Source organism: Onychomys torridus, chromosome 8 (genome assembly GCF_903995425.1).
Source record: "Onychomys torridus chromosome 8, mOncTor1.1, whole genome shotgun sequence".
NCBI lineage: Eukaryota > Metazoa > Chordata > Mammalia > Rodentia > Cricetidae > Onychomys > Onychomys torridus.
Genome location: NC_050450.1, coordinates 4,402,672 through 4,411,912, shown reverse-complemented (window position 1 = coordinate 4,411,912; position 9,241 = coordinate 4,402,672). Strand labels below are relative to the sequence as shown.

Here is a 9,241-nt window from a genome sequence, read left to right as displayed (position 1 = left end):
CTGCATGTGCAGGGAAACATGCTGGGTAGATGCAGCAGTGGGCTGGGCAGATGCATGCCATGCAGGCCTGGAGGTGGTGGCAGGGGCCAGTAATTCACAACCCAGAGGCTGCATCCACATGGAGAGTTTATTATAATAGAGAGATGAAGAGAAAGATAGGAAAGAGGGAGACAGAGAGAAAGACAGAGAAGAAGAGAGAGAAAGGTCAAGGGTGCATGCCTTGTGGGAGGAAAGGGGAAGAGAGGGAGAGGAAGGGAGGAGATTTTCCTTAGAATGAGGCTTTTACATCAGGATGCAGGGTGGCACCAAGGGGTGGGATTTCAGGGGGTGGATCAGAATATTAACACATGGTAAAGCAAGAAGCTAAATAATAAAGAACTCAAACATTAAATGAATTTTTTTGCCCCATCATCTTAGTTGGTCTATTTGCTTTAATAGTTTTAATTGTACCAATGTGTAGGTTCTTTTACATTTCAACTAAATGCTTAAAATCACATTCAATGAAATTGTAGTGTAAGATAAGACAGCAATTATCCCTTTTCTCTTATTTTTTTCAGTTGGCCTGCTTATTTATGTTTTTACTCTGGATTCTCTGGGACATTAAACCCTAGGGAATGTTTTAGGCCACATAAATTATAAATGTAAAAGGTTACTGATTTTATTCATGATTTATGTCATATTTAGATGTGCCTTAAAATGTTCTGGCAGAGCAATATATGAAACTTTAAAAAGACATCACTAGATTGCCCAGGCCGACCTAAGACCTATCCTACTCTAGCACCAGGAGATTTCCACTTCTTTAGCTAGAAAGATGTAGCCAGTTCCTAAGCATGGTCAGTTAAGGAGTGTATTCTGGAAGGAAGTAGACCCAGAGTACAAACTGTGCATCTGACTTTCTGAAGAGTGGCAGTTTACAGGAGAACCGACTCTTCCTGGTCCCTCTACCTCTCTTTGTGACTTTCCATACCCAAGATCCCTCCCAACAAGGGTCCCTTTGGCCAGCCCATGTGGTGCAGAGACACAGGATACCTGTGCACCCTTTCATGGCACCAGGAGCTGCCACCTCCCCTCAGCCCCTCTCCTTTTTTGAGTTCTCAACCTTCTCCCCAAAGGACTCTCCAGCCAGTACCTACAGCTGCAGCACCAGGCCCTTCCTTCAAGACTCATGGGGGCCCTGCCAGCTGCCTGACCAGGACCCTTCAGGCAGAGAAGAATGAAGAGGAGCTGTCTCGGCATTTGTTAGCAGCTAAGGAAGGCGGTCACTTGTGGGAACCTGCATGCTAATGTGTCTTCAAATAGCATTTTCTTTATTTTCACTAAAATCTTAAAAAAAACATTTATTTGTGTGTATGTGTGGGTATGCATGTGCATGTGTAGGTGTGTGTGTATGTATGGGTACACACATGCCATGGCACATGAGTGGTGAGCAGAGGACAACTTGGGGTTGGTTCTCTTCTTTGGAGCCCAGGTTGTCAAGTTTGATGGAAAGAACTTTTCCCCACTGAATCATTTTGATGACCCCATTTTCAGCTGAGTTTTCATGGTGTAAATAAGCATGTCTAGAATGGTCTTTGCCCATCATTTTCCTCTTTTATATATGGGAGCTAAGAATGTCCCCAAATGCGTCAACTAGCTTTTATTTTAAATTATGACCTTAAAATGAGTATGACTAAGAATACACTCCTTAACTGACCATGCTTAAGAATTGGCCAGCCCATATGTGAACATTTAAGCTCATGACTAAAATCCTCCTGCTTCATTTATCCTGAGAGAGCATTGATTTGGAGTGGCCTGCTGCAGTAATCAATCTTTCTCTCCTCTTCTATGTCTCAGCTGTGCCTATTTGCCTTTGCACTCACCAGGATGCAAACCCACTGTGTTCAGTTACAGGAACATTTAAAACTCAGTAGCTTTGTCTAAGATGACCAAGATCTGGCCCATCTCACAGCTGCATTCCGTGGGACAAACAGGGTACGAATGTATGTATGTGTGTGGGCCAGTCAAGTGTGCTCTGACTCCATCTTCTCTAGAATATTCCTTTTGTAGGCTGTCTTCCACCAGGATGCATGATGGCACTTCAGGCTCTATGTAGTTTTGCTCTTTTTGATTTTTATTTGTTTGAGTCAGGGTCTCACTATGTAATCATGGCTGTCCTGGAACTACTCTGTAGACCAGGCTAGGCTTGAGCTCACAGAGATCTGCTGGCGTCTGCCTCCTGAGTGCTGGGATTAAAGGTGTGCACCACCACTGCCTGGCTATCAGTTCACTACTTAAAGACAGAGGAGAGAGAAGGGAGAAGAAAGGATGTAGGAAAGGAGAGAGAGAGAGAGAGAGAGAGAGAGAGAGAGAGAGAGAGAGAGAGAGAGAGAGAGAGAGAATTGGTTCATACCCACAGTCCAGTACTTGGGAGGTAGAGGCAGGAGGAATGTTGAAAGTTTAAGGTCTAAGAGTAAGACCCTATAACAACAAATCAAAATAAACAAGTTAAAAAAAAAAAGCCACAGAATCCATTTTGTGTGATGTTTTGTTAGAGAAGTACAATTGTTGGCATGTAGGCATCTGTACTGGCTGCCCTTAAGGTCCTGACAGGACCTATCCTCAGCTGCAGCCTAAGAGCATGCCCTGTGCGCATTTGCTGTATATCCTTATAAAAGGTGGGCTTTGCCCACCTCCCATCATTCTCTTCCTTTACTCTCATCCCCAGGGACTAGTCTCTTCTCCCTTCTCTACCCCTTATCTCCCCTTCCCTCCCCTCAATAAACCTCCCTTGTGGGCCCAGTTGTATAGTTTGACTCCTTCAAGCCACTTTTAAAATACAACAATGAAGGCAGAAATAATATGATGTGCATTTTCCCTCTACTTTTAAAATACATTAAAATTAAAACTTTTTTGTGGGCCTCTAAAGTATCATGGACACATTGGTCCTGTCTCAACGTGGGTGTGTCTGATATTTTTCTCTTTCTTTTCTTTGAGACAGAATTTCTCCATGTAGCCCTGGGCTGGCCTCGAACTCAGAGATCTACCTGTCTCTGTCTCCTGAGTGATGGGATTAAAGGCTTGCTCCACCAAACTGGCTGTCTGATGTTTTCTTAAAATTTAACCTAGAAGATTGCTGCAGAGATTGTTGTTGGGTGTTCACCAAAGAAGACTGCTCAGACATGGGTTTGAGCAAATGGAAAAGTCTGGCCAGTGACTACAGTGGGTGTTCAGGATCTCAGTATAGCCCTGAGCCTTTCTCAGGGTCAACTTTTAAGCACAAAAACCATGTTCTAGGTTGACATACTTCAGTTAATGAGGACTGTTAGCCAGAAACAGAACTATAGAAACTAAAAAGCAAGGTTATTACACTTAGAGATTTTCCCAGAACTATGGACTTTGACGGATTAGGTCTTTGTTTTTGTTTTGGCAGGTGGCACTGTCTACATGCTGAGTTTTACAGCCTGAATGGCATTTATATCATGAAGTTTGTTGTACTCAGGTGGGGGATGGCTACTAAGGTCTAGGACCCTGTTACAAGATAATGCTGGGGGAAGACACATCACAACCTATCAGAGGGACATGGTGACTACTTGGTCATTGTGATGACCTTGGTACCATGGTCAAGTTGGTTTTTCTACTACAAAACTCCTGTGGTGTCTCATACAGAGGTGTTTGATACTCTGCCAATGCTTGCATTATATATTTTTGCCAGATAAAGTGCTCAAAGTGTTATGACATTACAAAATATATTTCATTATGAGTTCTGTGGGTCAGGAATTCAGGTAGGGTATATCAGGCTTGGCTTCTGAGTCTTCTCATGACGTCTGGCCCTGACAGGGTTCAAAGTTTTAAAAATAATTTAAATGGCTGGTGGCTCTACGTATTATTCAGGGTTCTCTAGAGAAATATAACTGATAGACTGAAAACACACACACACACACACACACACTCACACACACACACACACACACTCACACACTCACACACACACACACACACACACACACACACACACACACACACACACACACACACACACACACACACACACACACACACACACACACACTCACACACACACACACACACACACACACACACACACACACACACACACACACTCTCACACTAGTCCAGCAATTACTATCTCCCCATGGAAATTTCAAGAATCCAATAATTGTTCAGTCCACAAGGCTGGACGTCTCAGCTGGTCTTCAGTATATTGTTGTGATCCCCAAGAAGTAGGAAAGGACTCGCCAGCCAGAGTGAGGGCAAACAGGCAAAAATCAAAGCTTCATTCTTCTATGTCCTTTATATAGGCTGCCACCAGAAGTTGTGGCCCAGATTTAAAGTAGATCTTCCCACACAAAAGGATCCAGATTAGGGTAGGTATTTCCACCCCAGATGATTCAAACAAGAAAAATCTTTCACAGGCATGCCCAGCTGCTTGGGTTTTAGTTAGTTCCAGATGACGTCAAGCTGACATCCAAGAACAGCCACCATACTCCAGATTCACCTCTAGGATGGTACCCTAGGATGTGGGGCTGAAAGACAGATGAGGAGGAATGGTTACCTTTGGGACCTGGGAATTGCCACAGCTGGGTAGCTTCCAGAGAGAGAAGGAGGATGTCTTCCGGACCTGGCCCTGGGAGTTACAGTGTCTCTCCTGCCATGTTCTAAGGGCCACAGTTATTTCAGGGGAGAGAAACTAGCCTCACTTTTTGATGAGGATGTGACAGGAGAGTGGAGGAAGGGGAATTCTATTGGAGCTAATCTTTGAAATATACTTTATATTTGCAGTATCTTGTTCCTCATCAAACCTCTACCCTACCAGCATTAGCAGCCATGAATCCATCATGCCTGTTCTTCCTAGACTAAGTGAAGTTGACTAGATGGCTGCTTTTTCAATTTGTTTCCCTTTCTATATTTATGAGTTGTTTTTGCACACAGAGAAGAGCTCCCATCCTCACTGAACAATATGGACTCATAGATGTCTCTATAAGTCAGTAGTTCGTAGTTGCTCACCTTTTTTTTTTCCTGAGACAGAATCTCACGTAGCCTTAAGTGGCCTTGAACTTACTATGTAGCCAAGGATACTCTTGAGACTCACCTGACACTGGTGCTGGGATCAAATTCTGGTCACTGTAAATGCTAGCAAGCAGTTTACTCACTGGACTACATCTATTACTCTCTCATTATTTTTTATTTTGATGCTCCAAAGGTCAGATAGACCATTGAAGGAAAGCTCTTTTAAGCTGGCTCCTATATCTTGATATCTATCTAAACTTACAAAGAGAGTTAACACACATAGATACACATGTATAGAGAGGTCACATATATTGTTAAGAGTTATATAGCTTTTATCTAGAGAATTTATAACTATATCCTTATATAGAATTTTTTATATATGTATTGTGTGGTTGTTTCCTCCAGGTTGGACATGACTGTTGTCATGTAGGTTTGGTATCATTACAGGCCTACAAACAATGATGCCTAGTCACCCAGAATTTAAATCTCTGAAGCTTTGAGCTTTTCCTTCTTTAAAACTGATTATTTAAGGACTTTTTTTTTGTCACAGTGATTGAAAGCTGACAATTGCATGCACACATACTTATAAAGAATTTAGCTCCATTTCTTGGGGTTTTACTTAAGAGCTGTATTTGTTATTCTCTTCAGCAGTGAGAATCATCCCTTGTGTTATCCTCAATATATTTGCTCTATTTTCCAATCACGCCAATTGCCTCCTCTAGCTTCCAGCCATGTTGTCATTTCTGAGGGGAAGGCAGAGAAGGGAGGAGAAGGGTAAGGAGGCAGAGGGTTGTGTGTGAGTTTTCTGCAGCCCAGCTCCTGCCACATCTCCATTGCCTGATGTTGACTGCCTAATCTCTCTGTCAAGCACTTTTTAGCCCTTCTTTTCACCTAAGCCTTTCCCTCAGCCTGGTAGTTCTAACACCACCCCACCACCAAACCTTCAGAGTCTGTGTAGCTCAGGCTTGCCTCAAGCTTGCTGCACAGCTAATGATATCCTTGAACTCCTGATGTGTCTAACTCCCATGTATGATCATGTTTATCTCTTCTTTTTATTTTTAATTATAAAGTATTTCCTGTGGGGCTGAGGAAATGGCTTAGGCAAGTAAAGGGATTTCTGTGCAAGCATGAATACTTGAGTTATGATCTCCAGTGTCTACATAAAAGTCAGTGTGGCAGCACACACTTGTAATCATAGTACTGGAAGCAGAGACAGGTGAACCCTTGAAGCTCGTTAACTAGCCAGCTTTGCTGGATCAATAGGCGGTGGACAAGCACACACACATGTACATGCATCCACATGCACACATACATACAATACACACGTGTGAGCACATGCACTCACACAAGAGAAAAATATTTCATGCTCAGTGGGTGGTTTGAATAAGAATACCCCTCCACCCAGGCATGGTGGTGCTTTGATCCCAGCACCTGGAGGCAGAGGCAGACAGAACTCTGAGTTCAAAGTCAGCCTGGGCTACAGAGTGAGTTCTAGGACAGCCAGGGCTTCACAAAGAAACCCTGTCTTGAAAAACAAAAACAAACAAACAAACAAAAAACAGGTATGGCCCCCACAGGCTCATATATTTGAATGCTTAGTCACCAGGGTGTGGCACTACTTGAAAGGATTAGAAAGATTAGGAGGTGTGGCCTTGTTGGAGGAAAAGTGTCACCAAGGATGGGCTTTGAAGTTTCAAAAGTGCATGTCAAGGCGTCATCTTTCTCAGCCTGCAGATCAGGGTGTAGTTTTCAGCTCCAGTGCTATGTGTGCTGCTGTGATGACAATGAACTAACCTTCTGAAACTGTAAGCAAGCTCCCAACTAAATGTCTTCCTTTATAAGAGTTGGTTGTAGTGTCTTTTCACAGCAATACAGCAATGACTCAGACACTCAGTTACAAAATCAAATGATGCAACTTGTGTGAAGCATGGCATGAAAGTCCATATCATCTCATTCACACCAACTCCAGGATGGGACTAAATTCTTACATGTGATTTTCAGAACAAACATACATGATAATTGTAGTTGGAGAGCTTCTCTCCAGGTTCCACCAAGCTCCCGCGGTCCCACAACCCATGTATAAAATAATCATACAGACACTTACATTATTTAAACTGCTTGGCCATTAGCTCAGGCCTACCATTGTCTAGCTCTTACTCTTAAATTAACCCATTTCTGTTAGTCTATACTTTGCCACGTGGCTTGTGGCTTACTGTTGTCTTTGCATGTTGCTTCTCCTGGCAGCGGCTGGCAGTGTCCCCTCCCAGCCTTTCTGTTCCCAGCCTTCTCCTCTTCCTTGTCCCACCTACCCTATCCTTTCTGTCTGGCTACTGGCCAATCAGCACTTTATTTATACAGAGTGATATCCACAGCAGATAATACTTATTTCTTTACATGCTAACCTAAGAAATTAATGATAGTATTGTAATGATAGGGGAGAGGCAGAGCAACGTGGGCACTGTAGCTCAGGGTAAAGCTGGTATGTGCAAGGCCCAGTGTATAATCCCTAGTATTTGGGAAAAAAAAAAAACACATGCAAGTTCTTACCATTTTCAGTGTTGAAACAGGACAGTCTTGTGTGTTTTCATTGCTTCCTCTTGTCCAGGTCTGAGCATAATGCTGGTGTCATCTTTTAAAGAGACATACAGGGATCCATCATGAGACTATGCACCATTTATCCTTCATGCACAGGCCACGCCATCGAGGGACACTTTAGTCTTGCTTTGCCCTTTGGGCTGGTTGTTGGTAGATTGGCTAGAAGCTTCTGGAAAGAGACTGGTAGGTTAGGGAGGAAAGCACCAGAAGGCTGAAGACTGCATTCTCACTGCCGTGCCTGGTCCTCTTCACTCTCACCTTCATGCCTGGGTAGGACAATGGCCCCAGGCTCTCTCTTGCTGGCCCTACAACTTCTTGACCTTTCCTATACTTTGGTATCGTTCTCTCTCACTGTCCGACCTTGTGTGGTTTCAGTTATCCATAGTCACGTGTGGTTTCAAGACATTAAGTGGAACATCACAGAAATATTTTATCAGTTCTAAATTGTGTGCCATTCTGAGTATGTGACAAAGTTTGCACTAACTGGCTTCCTTCCACTCAGGATGTCACTCATCCCTTTGTCCAGGGCATCCCTGCTATATATACTACCCACCTGCTAGTCACAGGAGATTGTATTGGTATTATAAATGCTTGAGTTTTGGGGACCCTTCCTTATTTTACTTAGTACTAACCCCAAAACACAAGAATATTGGTACTGGCTAGGCATGGTAGTTGCACACCTTTAATCCCAGCACTCGGGGGCAGAGGCAGGTAGATCTCTGTGAGTTCAAGACCAGCCTGGTCTACAGCCAAAGTTACACATAGAAACCCTGTCTCAAAAAGCAAGCAAGCAAGCAAGCAAGCAAAGAAGCAAACAAACAAACAAGAAGCAACTCAGGAAGAAGGTTCATTTCAGCTCACAATTCCAGGTCACAGTCCATCAGTGTGGGGAGCTGAGGTGGCAGTGTTGCACTCACCCACAGTGAGGAGCAGAGAGAAGGAGTGCACACATGCTCACTCGCTGTGCTCAGCTGGATTTCTTTAGTTACATTCCATTCAGGGCCTCCTGCCGTGGTGAGGGGTAGGTCTTCCCAAGTCAATTAACATAATTAAGATGATTCTCCATAGACTTATGCATAGGACAACTCGATGTAGAATATACCTTATTCAGACTCTCTTCCCAGGTGATTAATCAAGTTAATAATTAAAACTATGATAGCTTGGCAGGCACTCTGACATCCCTGGGGCTCTCCTCACGTGTAAGTACACTTTCTTTCCACTCCCACAAGAGAGTCTTGTTTCACAGACAAAGTAGAGAGCAAATCCTTTGAAGACCTTGGCTGCCACACAACCCAGGCTCAGCAGCATTGTGCCAACTCCATATTTATTCTCCAAACTAAGCAAGTGATTATCTCTCAAGACATAAGAATTCAGTCAGACTTGTTGAAGACCAACTGCTGGTACACACATCTGATTTCTAAGAAATTTGTTCTATTTAAATCTACTCGGCTACATGGGCAGCCACACGGCTCATACACACTCACACTTGTTCTCTGAGCTATGCACAGCACACACACCCACAAACACACACACCCACATACCCACACCTCACAGTTATATTCCACATATATTCTCATGTACTCACACATACAATTCCATACATACACACTCAGACTCTCTTCACACTCACATGTTCACA

The 9,241-nt window shown here is 43.4% G+C and overlaps 1 long non-coding RNA gene across 1 annotated transcript; it reads right to left on the bottom strand.

Annotated features, from left to right (window-relative positions):
* Positions 1-4,272: 4,272 nt before the first annotated feature.
* On the bottom strand, positions 4,273-8,308 carry LOC118589516. Its single transcript, XR_004945675.1, has 2 exons — positions 7,555-8,308; positions 4,273-4,523 (listed from the first exon to the last, which is right to left on the bottom strand). It is a non-coding gene; the product is annotated as an uncharacterized LOC118589516 (long non-coding RNA).
* Positions 8,309-9,241: the final 933 nt, after the last annotated feature.